Source organism: Acipenser ruthenus, chromosome 28 (genome assembly GCF_902713425.1).
Source record: "Acipenser ruthenus chromosome 28, fAciRut3.2 maternal haplotype, whole genome shotgun sequence".
Lineage (NCBI taxonomy): Eukaryota > Metazoa > Chordata > Actinopteri > Acipenseriformes > Acipenseridae > Acipenser > Acipenser ruthenus.
In genome coordinates, this window is record NC_081216.1 from 10,024,832 (window position 1) to 10,042,606 (window position 17,775).

A 17,775-nucleotide genomic window follows, 5' to 3' on the forward strand; every position below is an offset into this window, starting at 1 on the left:
GCTCTACCTCTGAATCGGAACTTCCGGCAGCGAAGAAGCTGCAGTGGGAGCAGGTCTCCGGACCTCCCCCACGATCTCCGGCAGCAAAACTGCTGCAGTGGGAGCAGGTCTCCTGACCTCCTCCACCTTCTTCGTGGCCGGCAGCTCCCCTTGGTGGGGTTCCGGCCACAGTACTTCCTGCTGCGATGCGGAGCTGATGGCAACCCCAGGCGATGCGGCGCGACAGGTAGCCCCAGGCGATGCCAGACAGGCATCCTTGGGCGAAGCAGGCATCCTTGGGCAAAGCGAGGCAGGGAGTCAGGACAAGCTGGGGTGCGGGTTGGCCCTCTTCTCGGCCTCTGAGGCCGGGCGGTTCTTCCCGGTGTCTCCCTCAGCAGCCTATGCAACATCTAGTCCTTTTCCTTCTGGTGAAGGGAGAGGCAGCTCCTGCTCCTCTCCCCCTTGATGGTGATGGAGGCATAGGTAGCTCCTGCTGTTCTGCTCTTGGCGGTGGAGGTGTCAGAGGTAGAGGCAGCTTCTGCTGCTCTGCTCCTGTCGGTGAAGGTGGCGGAGGCAGAGGCCGCTCCGGCTGCTCTGCTCCTGCCGATGAAGGTGGGAGCAGCGTGTAGTCTCCTGGCGACGAAGGTGGGAGCAGCATGTAGTCTCCTGGCGATGGAGGTGGGTGCAGAATGTAGTCTCTGGGGACGGAGGTGGGAGCAGCGTGTAGTATCCCCTTTTTGCAGGGGACTGGTGCGGCTGTCTCTCTTGCAGGGGACTGGTGCGGCTCTACCTCTGAATCGGAACTTCCGGCAGCGAAACTGCTGCAGTAGGACCAGGTCTCCTGACCTCCCCCACCTTTGTGGCCGGCAGCTCCCCTTGGTTGGGTTCCGGCCACAGTAGTTCCTGCTGCGATGCGGAGCAACAGGCAGCAACAGGCAGCCCCAGGCGATGCGGAGCTGCTGGCAACCCCAGGCGATGCGGCGCGACAGGCAGCCCCAGGCGATGCCAGACAGGCATACTTGGGCGAAGCGTGGCAAGTATCCTTGGGCGAAGCGTGGCAAGCATCTTTGGGCGATGCGAAGCAGGCATCCTTGGGCGAAGCGAGGCAGGGAGTCAGGACAAGCTGGGGTGCGGGTGTTGGCCCTCTTCTCGGCCTCGGCAGCCGGGCGGTCTTCCCCGTGTCCCTCAGCAGCCTATGCAAGGGCTGCTGAGGACCGCCAGCATCTAGTCCTGGTCCTTCTGGTGAAGGAGCGGCAGCTCCTGCTCCTCTCCCCCTTTATGGTGATGGAGGCAGAGGTAGCTTCTGCTGCTCTGCTCCTGCCGGTGAAGGTGGCGGAGGCAGAGGCCGCTCCGGCTGCTCTGCTCCTGCCGAAGAAGGTGGGAGCAGCGTGTAGTCTGCTGGCGATGGAAGTGGGAGCAGCATGTAGTTTCCTGGCGACGGAGGTCGGAGCAGCGTGTAGTCTCCCCTTTTTGCAGGGGACTGGTGCGGCTCTACCTCTGAATCGGAACTTCCGGCAGCGAAGAAGCTGCAGTGGGTGCAGGTCTCCTGACCTCCCCAACGATCTCCGGCAGCAAAACTGCTGCAGTGGGAGCAGGTCTCCTGACCTCCCCCACCTTCTTCGTGGCCGGCAGCTCCCCTTGGTGGGGTTCCGGCCACAGTACTTCCTGCTGCGATGCGGAGCAACAGGCATCCCCAGGCGATGCGGAGCTGCTGGCAACCCCAGGCGATGCGGCGCGACAGGCAGCCCCAGGCGATGCCAGACAGGCATCCTTGGGCGAAGCGTGGCAAGTATCCTGGGCGAAGCGAGGCAGGGAGTCAGGACAAGCTAGGGTGCGGGTGTTGGCCCTCTTCTCGGCAAATGAGGCCGGGCAGTTCTTCCCCGTGTCTCCCTCAGCAGCCTATGCAAGGGCTGCTGAGGACCGCCAGCATCTAGTCCTGGTCCTTCTGGTGAAGGGAGAGGCAGCTCCTGCTCCTCTCCCCCTTGATGGTGATGGAGGTAGAGGCAGCTTCTGCTGCTCTGCTCCTGCCGGTGAAGGTGGCGGAGGCAGAGGCCGCTCCGGCTGCTCTACTCCTGCCGTTGAAGGTGGGAGCAGCGTGTAGTCTCCTGGCGACGAAGGGGGAGCAGCGTGTAGTCTCCTGGCGATGGAGGTGGGAGCAGCATGTAGTCTCCTGGGGACGGAGGTGGGAGCAGCGTGTAGTATCCCCTTTTTGCAGGGGACTGGTGCGGCTGTCTCTCTTGCAGGGGACTGGTGCGGCTCTACCTCTGAATCTGAACTTCCGGCAGCGAAGAAGCTGCAGTGGGAGCAGGTCTCCTGACCTCCCCCACCTTCTTCGTGGCCGGCAGCTCCCCTTGGTGGGGTTCCGGCCACAGTACTTCCTGCTGCGATGCGGAGCAACAGGCATCCCCAGGCGATGCGGAGCTGCTGGCAACCCCAGGCGGTGCGGCGCGACAGGCAGCCCCAGGCGATGCCAGACAGGCATCCTTGGGCGAAGCGTGGCAAGTATCCTGGGCGAAGCGAGGCAGGGAGTCAGGACAAGCTGGGGTGCGGGTGTTGGCCCTCTTCTCGGCCTCTGAGGCCGGGCGGTTCTTCCCCGTGTCTCCCTCAGCAGCCTATGCAAGGGCTGCTGAGGACCGCCAGCATCTAGTCCTGGTCCTTCTGGTGAAGGGAGAGGCAGCTCCTGCTCCTCTCCCCCTTGATGGTGATGGAGGCAGAGGTAGCTCCTGCTGTTCTGCTCCTGGCGGTGGAGGTGTCAGAGGTAGAGGCAGCTTCTGCTGCTCTGCTCCTGCCGGTGAAGGTGGCGGAGGCAGAGGCCGCTCCGGCTGCTCTACTCCTGCCGATGAAGGTGGGAGCAGCGTGTTGTCTCCTGGCGACGAAGGGGGAGCAGCGTGTAGTCTCCCCTTTTTGCAGGGGAATGGTGTGGCTGTCTCTCTTGCAGGGGACTGGTGCGACTCTACCTCTGAATCGGAACTTCCGGCAGCGAAGAAGCTGCAGTGGGAGCAGGTCTCCGGACCTCCCCCACGATCTCCGGCAGCAAAACTGCTGCAGTGGGAGCAGGTCTCCTGACCTCCTCCACCTTCTTCGTGGCCGGCAGCTCCCCTTGGTGGGGTTCCGGCCACAGTACTTCCTGCTGCGATGCGGAGCTGATGGCAACCCAGGCGATGCGGCGCGACAGGTAGCCCCAGGCGATGCCAGACAGGCATCCTTGGGCGAAGTGTGGCAAGTATCCTGGGCGAAGCGAGGCAGGGAGTCAGGACAAGCTGGGGTGCGGGTTGGCCCTCTTCTCGGCCTCTGAGGCCGGGCGGTTCTTCCCGGTGTCTCCCTCAGCAGCCTATGCAACATCTAGTCCTGGTCCTTCTGGTGAAGGGAGAGGCAGCTCCTGCTCCTCTCCCCCTTGATGGTGATGGAGGCATAGGTAGCTCCTGCTGTTCTGCTCTTGGCGGTGGAGGTGTCAGAGGTAGAGGCAGCTTCTGCTGCTCTGCTCCTGCCGGTGAAGGTGGCGGAGGCAGAGGCCGCTCCGGCTGCTCTGCTCCTGCCGATGAAGGTGGGAGCAGCGTGTAGTCTCCTGGCGACGAAGGTGGGAGCAGCATGTAGTCTCCTGGCGATGGAGGTGGGTGCAGAATGTAGTCTCTGGGGACGGAGGTGGGAGCAGCGTGTAGTATCCCCTTGTTGCAGGGGACTGGTGCGGCTGTCTCTCTTGCAGGGGACTGGTGCGGCTCTACCTCTGAAACGGAACTTCCGGCAGCGAAACTGCTGCAGTAGGACCAGGTCTCCTGACCTCCCCCACCTTTGTGGCCGGCAGCTCCCCTTGGTTGGGTTCCGGCCACAGTAGTTCCTGCTGCGATGCGGAGCAACAGGCAGCAACAGGCAGCCCCAGGCGATGCGGAGCTGCTGGCAACCCCAGGCGATGCGGCGCGACAGGCAGCCCCAGCCGATGCCAGACAGGCATCCTTGGGCGAAGCGTGGCAAGTATCCATGGGAGAAGCGTGGCAAGCATCTTTGGGCGATGCGAAGCAGGCATCCTTGGGCGAAGCGAGGCAGGGAGTCAGGACAAGCTGGGGTGCGGGTGTTGGCCCTCTTCTCGGCCTCGGCGGCCGTGCGGTTCTTCCCCGTGTCCCTCAGCAGGCTATGCAAGGGCTGCTGAGGACCGCCAGCATCTAGTCCTGGTCCTTCTGGTGAAGGGAGCGGCAGCTCCTGCTCCTCTCCCCATTTATGGTGATGGAGGCAGAGGTAGCTTCTGCTGCTCTGCTCCTGCCGGTGAAGGTGGGAGCAGCGTGTAGTCTCTTGGCGACAGAGGTGGGAGCAGCGTGTGTCTCCCCTTTTTGCAGGGGACTGGTGCGGCTGTTTCTCTTGCAGGGGACTGGTGCGGCTCTTCCTCTGAATCGGAACTTCCGGCAGCGAAGAAGCTGCAGTGGGAGCAGGTCTCCGGACCTCCCCCACGATCTCCGGCAGCAAAACTGCTGCAGTGGGAGCAGGTCTCCTGACCTCCTCCACCTTCTTCGTGGCCGGCAGCTCCCCTTGGTGGGGTTCCGGCCACAGTACTTCCTGCTGCGATGCGGAGCTGATGGCAACCCAGGCGATGCGGCGCGACAGGTAGCCCCAGGCGATGCCAGACAGGCATCCTTGGGCGAAGTGTGGCAAGTATCCTGGGCGAAGCGAGGCAGGGAGTCAGGACAAGCTGGGGTGCGGGTTGGCCCTCTTCTCGGCCTCTGAGGCCGGGCGGTTCTTCCCGGTGTCTCCCTCAGCAGCCTATGCAACATCTAGTCCTGGTCCTTCTGGTGAAGGGAGAGGCAGCTCCTGCTCCTCTCCCCCTTGATGGTGATGGAGGCATAGGTAGCTCCTGCTGTTCTGCTCTTGGCGGTGGAGGTGTCAGAGGTAGAGGCAGCTTCTGCTGCTCTGCTCCTGCCGGTGAAGGTGGCGGAGGCAGAGGCCGCTCCGGCTGCTCTGCTCCTGCCGGTGAAGGTGGGAGCAGCGTGTAGTCTCCTGGCGACGAAGGTGGGAGCAGCATGTAGTCTCCTGGCGATGGAGGTGGGTGCAGAATGTAGTCTCTGGGGACGGAGGTGGGAGCAGCGTGTAGTATCCCCTTGTTGCAGGGGACTGGTGCGGCTGTCTCTCTTGCAGGGGACTGGTGCGGCTCTACCTCTGAAACGGAACTTCCGGCAGCGAAACTGCTGCAGTAGGACCAGGTCTCCTGACCTCCCCCACCTTTGTGGCCGGCAGCTCCCCTTGGTTGGGTTCCGGCCACAGTAGTTCCTGCTGCGATGCGGAGCAACAGGCAGCAACAGGCAGCCCCAGGCGATGCGGAGCTGCTGGCAACCCCAGGCGATGCGGCGCGACAGGCAGCCCCAGCCGATGCCAGACAGGCATCCTTGGGCGAAGCGTGGCAAGTATCCTTGGGAGAAGCGTGGCAAGCATCTTTGGGCGATGCGAAGCAGGCATCCTTGGGCGAAGCGAGGCAGGGAGTCAGGACAAGCTGGGGTGCGGGTGTTGGCCCTCTTCTCGGCCTCGGCGGCCGTGCGGTTCTTCCCCGTGTCCCTCAGCAGGCTATGCAAGGGCTGCTGAGGACCGCCAGCATCTAGTCCTGGTCCTTCTGGTGAAGGGAGCGGCAGCTCCTGCTCCTCTCCCCATTTATGGTGATGGAGGCAGAGGTAGCTTCTGCTGCTCTGCTCCTGCCGGTGAAGGTGGGAGCAGCGTGTAGTCTCTTGGCGACAGAGGTGGGAGCAGCGTGTGTCTCCCCTTTTTGCAGGGGACTGGTGCGGCTGTCTCTCTTGCAGGGGACTGGTGCGGCTCTTCCTCTGAATCGGAACTTCCGGCAGCGAAGAAGCTGCAGTGGGAGCAGGTCTCCGGACCTCCCCCACGATCTCCGAAGGCGAAACTGCTGCAGTAGGACCAGGTCTCCTGACCTCCCCCACGATCTGCGGCAGCAAAACTGCAGCAGTGGGAGCAGGTCTCCTGACCTCCCCCACCTTCTTCGTGGCCGGCAGCTCCCCTTGGTGGGGTTCCGGCCACAGTACTTCCTGCTGCGATGCAGAGCAACAGGCAGCCCCAGGCGATGCGGAGCTGCTGGCAACCCCAGGCGATGCGGCGCGACAGGCAGGCCCAGGCAATGCCAGACAGGCATCCTTGGACGAAGTGTGGCAAGTATCCTGGGCGAAGCGAGGCAGGGAGTCAGGACAAGCTGGGGTGCGGGTTGGCCCTCTTCTCGGCCTCTGAGGCCGGGCGGTTCTTCCCGGTGTCTCCCTCAGCAGCCTATGCAACATCTAGTCCTGGTCCTTCTGGTGAAGGGAGAGGCAGCTCCTGCTCCTCTCCCCCTTGATGGTGATGGAGGCATAGGCAGGTTCTGCTGCTCTGCTCCTGCCGGTGAAGGTGGCGGAGGCAGAGGCCGCTCCGGCTGCTCTGCTCCTGCCGATGAAGGTGGGAGCAGCGTGTAGTCTCCTGGCGACGAAGGTGGGAGCAGCATGTAGTCTCCTGGCGATGGAGGTGGGTGCAGAATGTAGTCTCTGGGGACGGAGGTGGGAGCAGCGTGTAGTATCCCCTTTTTGCAGGGGACTGGTGCGGCTGTCTCTCTTGCAGGGGACTGGTGCGGCTCTACCTCTGAAACGGAACTTCCGGCAGCGAAACTGCTGCAGTAGGACCAGGTCTCCTGACCTCCCCCACCTTTGTGGCCGGTAGCTCCACTTGGTTGGGTTCCGGCCACAGTAGTTCCTGCTGCGATGCGGAGCAACAGGCAGCAACAGGCAGCCCCAGGCGATGCGGAGCTGCTGGCAACCCCAGGCGATGCGGCGCGACAGGCAGCCCCAGGCGATGCCAGACAGGCATACTTGGGCGAAGCGTGGCAAGTATCCTTGGGCGAAGCGTGGCAAGCATCTTTGGGCGATGCGAAGCAGGCATCCTTGGGCGAAGCGAGGCAGGGAGTCAGGACAAGCTGGGGTGCGGGTGTTAGCCCTCTTCTCGGCCTCGGCGGCCGGGCGGTCTTCCCCGTGTCCCTCAGCAGCCTATGCAAGGGCTGCTGAGGACCGCCAGCATCTAGACCTGGTCCTTCTGGTGAAGGAGCGGCAGCTCCTGCTCCTCTCCCCCTTTATGGTGATGGAGGCAGAGGTAGCTTCTGCTGCTCTGCTCCTGCCGGTGAAGGTGGCGGAGGCAGAGGTCGCTCCGGCTGCTCTGCTCCTGCCGAAGAAGGTGGGAGCAGCATGTAGTCTGCTGGCGATGGAGGTGGGAGCAGCATGTAGTTTCCTGGCGACGGAGGTGGGAGCAGCGTGTAGTCTCCCCTTTTTGCAGGGGACTGGTGCGACTCTACCTCTGAATCGGAACTTCCGGCAGCGAAGAAGCTGCAGTGGGTGCAGGTCTCCTGACCTCCCCCACGATCTCCGGCAGCAAAACTGCTGCAGTGGGAGCAGGTCTCCTGACCTCCCCCACCTTCTTCGTGGCCGGCAGCTCCCCTTGGTGGGGTTCCGGCCACAGTACTTCCTGCTGCGATGCAGAGCAACAGGCAGCCCCAGGCGATGCGGAGCTGCTGGCAACCCCAGGCGATGCGGCGCGACAGGCAGGCCCAGGCAATGCCAGACAGGCATCCTTGGGCGAAGCGTGGCAAGTATCCAGGGCGAAGCGAGGCAGGGAGTCAGGACAAGCTTGGGTGCGGGTGTTGGCCCTCTTCTCGGCCTCTGAGGCCGGGCGGTTCTTCCCCGTGTATCCCTCAGCAGCCTATGCAAGGGATGCTGAGGACCGCCAGCATCTAGTCCTGGTCCTTCTGGTGAAGGGAGAGGCAGCTCCTGCTCCTCTCCCCCTTGATGGTGATGGAGGCAGAGGTAGCTCCTGCTGTTCTGCTCCTGGCGGTGGAGGTGTCAGAGGTAGAGGCAGCTTCTGCTGCTCTGCTCCTGCCGGGGAAGGTGGCGGAGGCAGAGGCCGCTCCGGCTGCTCTGCTCCTGCCGATGAAGGTGGGAGCAGCGTGTAGTCTCCTGGCGACGAAGCTGGGAGCAGCGTGTAGTCTCCTGGCGATGGAGGTGGGTGCAGCATGTAGTCTCCTGGGGACGGAGGTGGGAGCAGCGTGTAGTATCCCCTTTTTGCAGGGGACTGGTGCGGCTGTCTCTCTATGCAGGGGACTGGTGCGGCTCTACCTCTGAATCGGAACTTCCGGCAGCGAAACTGCTGCAGTAGGACCAGGTCTCCTGACCTCCCCCACCTTTGTGGCCGGCAGCTCCCCTTGGTTGGGTTCCGGCCACAGTAGTTCCTGCTGCGATGCGGAGCAACAGGCAGCAACAGGCAGACCCAGGCGATGCGGAGCTGCTGGCAACCCCAGGCGATGCGGCGCGACAGGCAGCCCCAGCCGATGCCAGACAGGCATCCTTGGGCGAAGCGTGGCAAGTATCCTTGGGAGAAGCGTGGCAAGCATCTTTGGGCGATGCGAAGCAGGCATCCTTGGGCGAAGCGAGGCAGGGAGTCAGGACAAGCTGGGGTGCGGGTGTTGGCCCTCTTCTCGTCCTCGGCGGCCGTGCGGTTCTTCCCCGTGTCCCTCAGCAGCCTATGCAAGGGCTGCTGAGGACCGCCAGCATCTAGTCCTGGTCCTTCTGGTGAAGGGAGCGGCAGCTCCTGCTCCTCTCCCCATTTATGGTGATGGAGGCAGAGGTAGCTTCTGCTGCTCTGCTCCTGCCGGTGAAGGTGGGAGCAGCGTGTAGTCTCTTGGCGACAGAGGTGGGAGCAGCGTGTGTCTCCCCTTTTTGCAGGGGACTGGTGCGGCTGTCTCTCTTGCAGGGGACTGGTGCGGCTCTTCCTCTGAATCGGAACTTCCGGCAGCGAAGAAGCTGCAGTGGGAGCAGGTCTCCGGACCTCCCCCACGATCTCCGAAGGCGAAACTGCTGCAGTAGGACCAGGTCTCCTGACCTCCCCCACGATCTGCGGCAGCAAAACTACTGCAGTGGGAGCAGGTCTCCTGACCTCCCCCACCTTCTTCGTGGCCGGCAGCTCCCCTTGGTGGGGTTCCGGCCACAGTACTTCCTGCTGCGATGCGGAGCAACAGGCATCCCCAGGCGATGCGGAGCTGCTGGCAACCCCAGGCGATGCGGCGCGACAGGCAGCCCCCAGGCGATGCCAGACAGGCATCCTTGGGCGAAGCGTGGCAAGTATCCTGGGCGAAGCGAGGCAGGGAGTCAGGACAAGCTGGGGTGCGGGTGTTGGCCCTCTTCTCGGCCTCTGAGGCCGGGCGGTTCTTCCCCGTGTCTCCCTCAGCAGCCTATGCACGGGCTGCTGAGGACCGCCAGCATCTAGTCCTGGTCCTTCTGGTGAAGGGAGAGGCAGCTCCTGCTCCTCTCCCCCTTGATGGTGATGGAGGCAGAGGTAGCTCCTGCTGTTCTGCTCCTGGCGGTGGAGGTGTCAGAGGTAGAGGCAGCTTCTGCTGCTCTGCTCCTGCCGGTGAAGGTGGCGGAGGCAGAGGCCGCTCCGGCTGCTCTACTCCTGCCGATGAAGGTGGGAGCAGCGTGTAGTCTCCTGGCGACGAAGGGGGAGCAGCGTGTAGTCTCCTGGCGATGGAGGTGGGAGCAGCATGTAGTTTCCAGGCGACGGAGGTGGGAGCAGCGTGTAGTCTCCCCTTTTTGCAGGGGAATGGTGTGGCTGTCTCTCTTGCAGGGGACTGGTCCGGCTCTACCTCTGAATCGGATCTTCCGGCAGCGAAGAAGCTGCAGTGGGAGCAGGTCCCGGACCTCCGCCACGATCTCCGGCAGCGAAACTGCTGCAGTAGGACCAGGTCTCCTGACCTCCCCCACCTTCGTGTCCGGCAGCTCCACTTGGTTGGGTTCCGGCCACAGTAGTTCCTGCTGCGATGCGGAGCAACAGGAAGCCCCAGGTGATGAGGAGCTGCTGGCAACCCCAGGCAATGCGGCGCGACAGGCAGCCCCAGGCGATGCCAGACAGGCATCCTTGGGCGAAGCGTGGCAAGTATCCTTGGGCGAAGCGTGGCAAGCATCTTTGGGCGATGCGAAGCAGGCATCCTTGGGCGAAGCGAGGCAGGGAGTCGGACAAGCTGGGGTGCGGGTGTTGGCCCTCTTCTCGGCCTCGGCGGCCGGGCGGTTCTTCCCCGTGTCCCTCAGCAGCCTATGCAAGGGCTGCTGAGGACCGCCAGCATCTAGTCCTGGTCCTTCTGGTGAAGAGCGGCAGCTCCTGCTCCTCTCCCCCTTTATGGTGATGGAGGCAGAGGTAGCTTCTGCTGCTCTGCTCCTGCCGGTGAAGGTGGCGGAGGCAGAGGCGTTCCGGCTGCTCTGCTGCTGCCGAAGAAGGTGGGAGCAGCGTGTAGTCTCCTGGCGACGAAGGTGGGAGCAGCGTGTAGTCTCCTGGCGATGGAGGTGGGTGCAGAATGTAGTCTCCTGGGGACGGAGGTGGGAGCAGCGTGTAGTATCCCCTTTTTGAAGGGGACTGGTGCGGCTGTCTCTCTTGCAGGGGACTGGTGCGGCTCTACCTCTGAATCGGAACTTCCGGCAGCGAAGAAGCTGCAGTGGGAGCAGGTCTCCCGACCTCCCCCACGATCTCCGAAGGCGAAACTGGTGCAGTAGGACCAGGTCTCCTGACGTCCCCCACCTTCGTGGCCGGCAGCTCCCCTTGGTTGGGTTCCGGCCACAGTAGTTCCTGCTGCGATGCGGAGCAACAGGCAGCCCCAGTCGATGCGGAGCTGCTGGCAACCCCAGGCGATGCGGCGCGACAGGCAGCCCCAGGCGATGCCAGAGAGGCGTCCTTGGGCGAAGCGTGGCAAGTATCCTTGGGCGAAGAACGGCAAGCATCTTTGGGCGATGCGAAGCAGGCATCCTTGGGCGAAGCGAAGCAGGGAGTCAGGACAAGCTGGGGTGCGGGTGTTGGCCCTCTTCTCGGCCTCGGCGGCCGGGCGGTCTTCCCCGTGTCCCTCAGCAGCCTATGCAAGGGCTGCTGAGGACCGCCAGCATCTAGTCCTGGCCCTTCTGGTGAAGGAGCGGCAGCTCCTGCTCCTCTCCCCCTTTATGGTGATGGAGGCAGAGGTAGCTTCTGCTGCTCTGCTCCTGCCGGTGAAGGTGGCGGAGGCAGAGGTCGCTCCGGCTGCTCTGCTCCTGCCGAAAAAGGTGGGAGAAGCATGTAGTCTGCTGGCGATGGAGGTGGGAGCAGCATGTAGTTTCCTTGCGACGGAGGTGGGAGCAGCGTGTAGTCTCCCCTTTTTGCAGGGGACTGGTGCGGCTCTACCTCTGAATCGGAACTTCCGGCAGCGAAGAAGCTGCAGTGGGTGCAGGTCTCCTGACCTCCCCCACGATCTCCGGCAGCAAAACTGCTGCAGTGGGAGCAGGTCTCCTGACTTCCCCCACCTTCTTCGTGGCCGGCAGCTCCCCTTGGTGGGGTTCCGGCCACAGTACTTCCTGCTGCGATGCGGAACAACAGGCATCCCCAGGCGATGCGGAGCTGCTGGCAACCCCAGGCGATGCGGCGCGACAGGCAGCCCCAGGCGATGCCAGACAGGCATCCTTGGGCGAAGCGTGGCAAGTATCCTGGGCGAAGCGAGGCAGGGAGTCAGGACAAGCTGGGGTGCGGGTTTTGGCCCTCTTCTCGGCAAATGAGGCCGGGCGGTTCTTCCCCGTGTCTCCCTCAGCAGCCTATGCAAGGGCTGCTGAGGACCGCCAGCATCTAGTCCTGGTCCTTCTGGTGAAGGGAGAGGCAGCTCCTGCTCCTCTCCCCCTTGATGGTGATGGAGGCAGAGGTAGCTCCTGCTGTTCTGTTCCTGGCGGTGGAGGTGTCAGAGGTAGGCAGCTTCTGCTGCTCTGCTCCTGCCGGTGAAGGTGGCGGAGGCAGAGGCCGCTCCGGCTGCTCTACTCCTGCCGTTGAAGGTGGGAGCAGCGTGTAGTCTCCTGGCGACGAAGGGGGAGCAGCGTGTAGTCTCCTGGCGATGGAGGTGGGAGCAGCATGTAGTCTCCTGGGGACGGAGGTGGGAGTAGCGTGTAGTATCCCCTTTTTGCAGGGGACTGGTGCGGCTGTCTCTATTGCAGGGGACTGGTGCGGCTCTACCTCTGAATCGGAACTTCCGGCAGCGAAGAAGCTGCAGTGGGACCAGGTCTCCTGACCTCCCCCACCTTCGTGGCCGGCAGCTCCCCTTGGTTGGGTTCCGGCCACAGTAGTTCCTGCTGCGATGCGGAGCAACAGGCAGCCCCAGGCGATGCGGAGCTGCTGGCAACCCCAGGCGATGCGGCGCGACAGGCAGCCCCAGCCGATGCCAGACAGGCATCCTTGGGCAACGCGTGGCAAGTATCCTTCGGAGAAGCGTGGCAAGCATCTTTGGGCGATGCGAAGCAGGCATCCTTCGGCGAAGCGAGGCAGGGAGTCAGGACAAGCTGGGGTGCGGGTGTTGGCCCTCTTCTCGGCCTCGGCGGCCGTGCGGTTCTTCCCCGTGTCCCTCAGCAGGCTATGCAAGGGCTGCTGAAGACCGCCAGCATCTAGTCCTGGTCCTTCTGGTGAAGGGAGCGGCAGCTCCTGCTCCTCTCCCCATTTATGGTGATGGAGGCAGAGGTAGCTTCTGCTGCTCTGCTCCTGCCGGTGAAGGTGGGAGCAGCGTGTAGTCTCTTGGCGACAGAGGTGGGAGCAGCGTGTGTCTCCCCTTTTTGCAGGGGACTGGTGCGGCTGTCTCTCTTGCAGGGGACTGGTGCGGCTCTTCCTCTGAATCGGAACTTCCGGCAGCGAAGAAGCTGCTGGGAGCAGGTCTCCGGACCTCCCCCACGATCTCCGAAGGCAAAACTGCTGCAGTAGGACCAGGTCTCCTGACCTCCCCCACGATCTGCGGCAGCAAAACTGCTGCAGTGGGAGCAGGTCTCCTGACCTCCCCCACCTTCTTCGTGGCCGGCAGCTCCCCTTGGTGGGGTTCCGGCCACAGTACTTCCTGCTGCGATGCGGAGCAACAGGCATCCCCAGGCGATGCGGAGCTGCTGGCAACCCCAGGCGATGCGGCGCGACAGGCAGCCCCAGGCGATGCCAGACAGGCATCCTTGGGCGAAGCGTGGCAAGTATCCTGGGCGAAGCGAGGCAGGGAGTCAGGACAAGCTGGGGTGCGGGTGTTGGCCCTCTTCTCGGCCTCGGCGGCCGGGCGGTTCTTCCCCGTGTCCCTCAGCAGCCTATGCAAGGGCTGCTGAGGACCGCCAGCATCTAGTCCTGGTCCTTCTGGTGAAGAGCGGCAGCTCCTGCTCCTCTCCCCCTTTATGGTGATGGAGGCAGAGGTAGCTTCTGCTGCTCTGCTCCTGCCGGTGAAGGTGGCGGAGGCAGAGGCGTTCCGGCTGCTCTGCTGCTGCCGAAGAAGGTGGGAGCAGCGTGTAGTCTCCTGGCGACAGAGGTGGGAGCAGCGTGTAGTCTCCCCTTTTTGCAGGGGACTGGTGCGGCTGTCTCTCTTGCAGGGGACTGGTGCGGCTCTACCTCTGAATCGGAACTTCCGGCAGCGAAGAAGCTGCAGTGGGAGCAGGTCTCCGGACCTCCCCCACGATCTCCGGCAGCGAAATTCCTGTAGTAGGACCATGTCTCCTGACCTCCCCCACGATCTCCGGCAGCAAAACTGCTGCAGTGGGAGCAGGTCTCCTGACCTCCCCCACCTTCTTCGTGGCCGGCAGCTCCCTTTGGTGGGGTTCCGGCCACAGTACTTCCTGCTGCGATGCGGAGCAACAGGCATTCCCAGGCGATGCGGAGCTGATGGCAACCCCAGGCGATGCGGCGCGACAGGCAGCCCCCAGGCGATGCCAGACAGGCATCCTTGGGCGAAGTGTGGCAAGTATCCTGGGCGAAGCGAGGCAGGGAGTCAGGTCAAGCTGGGGTGCGGGTGTTGGCCCTCTTCTCGGCCTCTGAGGCCGGGCGGTTCTTCCCGGTCTCTCCCTCAGCAGCCTATGCAACATCTAGTCCTGGTCCTTCTGGTGAAGGGAGAGGCAGCTCCAGCTCCTCTCCCCCTTTATGGTGATGGAGGCAGAGGTAGCTTCTGCTGCTCTGCTCCTGCCGGTGAAGGTGGCGGAGGCAGAGGCCGTTCCGGCTGCTCTGCTCCTGCCGAAGAAGGTGGGAGCATGTAGTCTCCTGGCGATGGAGGTGGGAGCAGCGTGTAGTCTCCCCTTTTTGCAGGGGACTGGTGCGGCTCTACCTCTGAATCGGAACTTCCGGCAGCGAAGAAGCTGCAGTGGGAGCAGGTCCCGGACCTCCCCCACGATCTCCGGCAGCGAAACTGCTGCAGTTGGAGCAGGTCTCCTGACCTCCCCCAAGATGTCCGGCAGCAAAACTGCTGCAGTGGGAGCAGGTCTCCTGAACTCCCCCACCTTCTTCGTGGCCGGAAGCTCCCCTTGGTGAGGTTCCGGCCACAGTACTTCCTGCTGCGATGCGGAGCAACAGGCATCCCCAGGCGATGCGGCGCGACAGGCAGCCCCAGGCGATGCCAGACAGGCATCCTTGGGCGAAGCGTGGCAAGTATCCTTGGGCGAAGCGAGGCAGGGAGTCAGGATAAGCTTGGCCTCTGAGGCCGGGCGGTTCTTCCCCGTGTCTCCCTCAGCAGCCTATGCAAGGGCTGCTGAGGACCGCCAGCATCTAGTCCTGTTCCTTCTGGTGAAGGGAGAGGCAGCTCCTGCTCCTCTCCCCTTTGATGGTGATGGAGGCAGAGGTAGCTCCTGCTGTTCTGCTCCTGGCGGTGGAGGTGTCAGAGGTAGAGGCAGCTTCTGCTGCTCTGCTCCTGCCGGTGAAGGTGGCGGAGGCAGAGGCCGCTCCGGCTGCTCTGCTCCTGCCGATGAAGGTGGGAGCAGCGTGTAGTCTCCTGGCGACGAAGGTGGGAGCAGCGTGTAGTCTCCTGGCGATGGAGGTGTGTGCAGCATGTAGTCTCCTGCGGACGGAGGTGGGAGCAGCGTGTAGTATCCCCTTTTTGCAGGGGACTGGTGCGGCTGTCTCTTTTGCAGGGGACTGGTGCGGCTCTACCTCTGAATCGGATCTTCCGGCAGCGAAGAAGCTGCAGTGGGAGCAGGTCTCCTGACCTCCCCCACGATCTCCGGCAGCGAAACTGCTGCAGTAGGAGCAGGTCTCCTGACCTCCCCCACGATCTCCTGTAGCAAAACTGCTGCAAGAGGGAGAGCAGGTCTCCTGACCTCCCCCACCTTCATCGTGGCCGGCAGCTCCCCTTGGTGGGGTTCCGGCCACAGTTCTTCCTGCTGCGATGCGGAGCAACAGGCAACCCCTGGCGATGCGGAGCTGCTGGCAACCCCAGGCGATGCGGCGCGACAGGCAGACCCAGGCGATGCCAGACAGGCATCCTTGGGCGAGGCGTGGCAAGTATCCTTTGGCAAAGTGAGGCAGGGAGTCAGGACAAGCTGGGGTGCGGGTGTTGGCCCTCATCTCGGCCTCTGAGGCCGGGCGGTTCTTCCCCGTGTCTCCCTCAGCAGCCTAGGCAAGGGCTGCTGAGGACCGCCAACATCTAGTCCTGGTCCTTCTGGTGAAGGGAGCGGCAGTTCCTGCTCTTCTCCTCCTTGATGGTGGTGATGGCGGCAGAGGTAGCTTCTGCTGCTCTGCTCCTGCCGGTGAAGGTGCGGAGGCAGAGGCCGCTCCGGCCGCTCTGCTCCTGCCGAAGAAGGTGGGAGCAGCGTGTAGTCTCCTGGCGATGGAGGTGGGAGCAGCATGTAGTTTCCTGGCGACGGAGGTGGGAGCAGCGTGTAGTCTCCCCTTTTTGCAGGGGAATGGTGTGGCTGTCTCTCTTGCAGGGGACTGGTCCGGCTCTACCTCTGAATCGGATCTTCCGGCAGCGAAGAAGCTGCAGTGGGAGCAGGTCCCGGACCTCCCCCACGATCTCCGGCAGCGAAACTGCTGCAGTTGGAGCAGGTCTCCTGACCTCCCCCAAGATGTCCGGCAGCAAAACTGCTGCAGTGGGAGCAGGTCTCCTGAACTCCCCCACCTTCTTCGTGGCCGGAAGCTCCCCTTGGTGAGGTTCCGGCCAAGTACTTCCTGCTGCGATGCGGAGCAACAGGCATCCCCAGGCGATGCGGCGCGACAGGCAGCCCCAGGCGATGCCAGACAGGCATCCTTGGGCGAAGCGTGGCAAGTATCCTTGGGCGAAGCGAGGCAGGGAGTCAGGATAAGCTTGGCCTCTGAGGCCGGGCGGTTCTTCCCCGTGTCTCCCTCAGCAGCCTATGCAAGGGCTGCTGAGGACCGCCAGCATCTAGTCCTGTTCCTTCTGGTGAAGGGAGAGGCAGCTCCTGCTCCTCTCCCCTTTGATGGTGATGGAGGCAGAGGTAGCTCCTGCTGTTCTGCTCCTGGCGGTGGAGGTGTCAGAGGTAGAGGCAGCTTCTGCTGCTCTGCTCCTGCCGGTGAAGGTGGCGGAGGCAGAGGCCGCTCCGGCTGCTCTGCTCCTGCCGATGAAGGTGGGAGCAGCGTGTAGTCTCCTGGCGACGAAGGTGGGAGCAGCGTGTAGTCTCCTGGCGATGGAGGTGTGTGCAGCATGTAGTCTCCTGCGGACGGAGGTGGGAGCAGCGTGTAGTATCCCCTTTTTGCAGGGGACTGGTGCGGCTGTCTCTTTTGCAGGGGACTGGTGCGGCTCTACCTCTGAATCGGATCTTCCGGCAGCGAAGAAGCTGCAGTGGGAGCAGGTCTCCTGACCTCCCCCACGATCTCCGGCAGCGAAACTGCTGCAGTAGGAGCAGGTCTCCTGACCTCCCCCACGATCTCCTGTAGCAAAACTGCTGCAAGAGGGAGAGCAGGTCTCCTGACCTCCCCCACCTTCATCGTGGCCGGCAGCTCCCCTTGGTGGGGTTCCGGCCACAGTTCTTCCTGCTGCGATGCGGAGCAACAGGCAACCCCTGGCGATGCGGAGCTGCTGGCAACCCCAGGCGATGCGGCGCGACAGGCAGACCCAGGCGATGCCAGACAGGCATCCTTGGGCGAGGCGTGGCAAGTATCCTTTGGCAAAGTGAGGCAGGGAGTCAGGACAAGCTGGGGTGCGGGTGTTGGCCCTCATCTCGGCCTCTGAGGCCGGGCGGTTCTTCCCCGTGTCTCCCTCAGCAGCCTAGGCAAGGGCTGCTGAGGACCGCCAACATCTAGTCCTGGTCCTTCTGGTGAAGGGAGCGGCAGTTCCTGCTCTTCTCCTCCTTGATGGTGGTGATGGCGGCAGAGGTAGCTTCTGCTGCTCTGCTCCTGCCGGTGAAGGTGCGGAGGCAGAGGCCGCTCCGGCCGCTCTGCTCCTGCCGAAGAAGGTGGGAGCAGCGTGTAGTCTCCTGGCGATGGAGGTGGGAGCAGCATGTAGTTTCCTGGCGACGGAGGTGGGAGCAGCGTGTAGTCTCCCCTTTTTGCAGGGGAATGGTGTGGCTGTCTCTCTTGCAGGGGACTGGTCCGGCTCTACCTCTGAATCGGATCTTCCGGCAGCGAAGAAGCTGCAGTGGGAGCAGGTCCCGGACCTCCCCCACGATCTCCGGCAGCGAAACTGCTGCAGTAGGAACAGGTCTCCTGACCTCCCCCACCTTCGTGTCCGGCAGCTCCCCTTGGTTGGGTTCCGGCCACAGTAGTTCCTGCTGCGATGCGGAGCAACAGGCAGACCCAGGTGATGCGGAGCTGCTGGCAACCCCAGGCAATGCGGCGCGACAGGCAGCCCCAGGCGATGCCAGACAGGCATCCTTGGGCGAAGCGTGGCAAGTATCCTTGGGCGAAGCGTGGCAAGCATCTTTGGGCGATGCGAAGCAGGCATCCTTGGGCGAAGCGAGGCAGGGAGTCCGGACAAGCTGGGGTGCGGGTGTTGGCCCTCTTCTCGGCCTCGGCGGCCGGGCGGTTCTTCCCCGTGTCCCTCAGCAGCCTATGCAAGGGCTGCTGAGG